We start from the raw sequence: 1,289 nt of genomic DNA, 5'->3' as shown, positions 1-1,289 counted from the left end.
TATCATTTGCTATACTATCTAGTCCAATATGTCAATACCGAATTAATGTGCGCACATTCAAACCCATCAAAATGTCAAAAGCCCAAACCCTACACGGGTACAAAACATACTAAATTCGAAAGACAAGCATAAATTACAAAATAAACAAGAAAAGCAAACCCTCTAATCTGCTCCTTTCTCCACCGATTCACTCTCATCCTGATTCTCAGGCAAGGTCGCATCATCCATAAGGCGACCACCACTCACAATCTTTGTAACATCAAGCAAGCTAACGTCGGTATCCGGAGCAACGACACCGATCTGAGCTACAGCTCGATCAAAACCCAGGGTAAAGGTAGTTAGAACTTACTCCTTGAGTTCGGCAACCCTCACCTTCAACCCCTCCAGCTCGGTAAGATTCGCCTCCAAATCTCCCTTCAGCGTATTAACTTCAGTTTCTGAAGCCTTCTTCACATTCTTCACCTCCGCCCTCAACTTCTCAACCTTCAAATCTCTCTCTCTTGCAACGATTCTTTAAGCTTTTTCACAGCAGCCATATTATCAGCATCCAAAATAGCATACAGTTCCGAGGTACGACCAATCGATAGCAAACGAGCACCAATGACCTAAAACACAAAGGTTGTCAGTCAATATTCAGAAAATAAACAAAAGAAACAACAGCAAAAATAAAACAAACATGCAGATAACGTGCAACCCCTACTTTTCCAGCATCATGAATCGTCTTCACGTCAGCATCAACTTGGGCAAATTCATCAGCCACCGCCATGAACAGGAAAGAAGCCGACCATATTGAATTACTCGGCCCTTCCTTATAGCCATGAAGGACAAGCTGACTCTGGTAAGCAGAATCAATTTTCTCTGCCATAAAAATGGCGTTATCATCCTTCACGCCAGTGAAATCCACAACCTGTGAGGGTCCCCCACCTCTCTTCCTCTTAAGAGGAATCTCTTGACCAACAGAACCCCCTCCTTTGCCACATTAGTTGAAGACCCCTCTTTTTCCTTTTTCTTAGCTTTTGAAATGAAAGCCTTTAAGTTTGCAGTGGTCAAAGTCGATGCCTTTTTGCCTAACAAAAATAGAAAACAAAGTAAAAAACTCATGAAAACATTAACACAACGACAATGCAACACAAAATATACCTAGGTATTCATCTAAAGCCTCTCTATCCCCCTCAAGTCTCAACAATGCTGGAATAGACAGAAGCTCGGAAGATGACATCGCAAACATTAGGAACCCAATGATATAATCTTCACTCTTAACCCTATCTTCACACTCTAAAACCTATCGA

Source organism: Arachis duranensis, chromosome 1 (assembly GCF_000817695.3).
Source record: "Arachis duranensis cultivar V14167 chromosome 1, aradu.V14167.gnm2.J7QH, whole genome shotgun sequence".
Classification (NCBI taxonomy): Eukaryota; Viridiplantae; Streptophyta; class Magnoliopsida; order Fabales; family Fabaceae; genus Arachis; species Arachis duranensis.
This window is presented reverse-complemented; position numbering follows the sequence as displayed.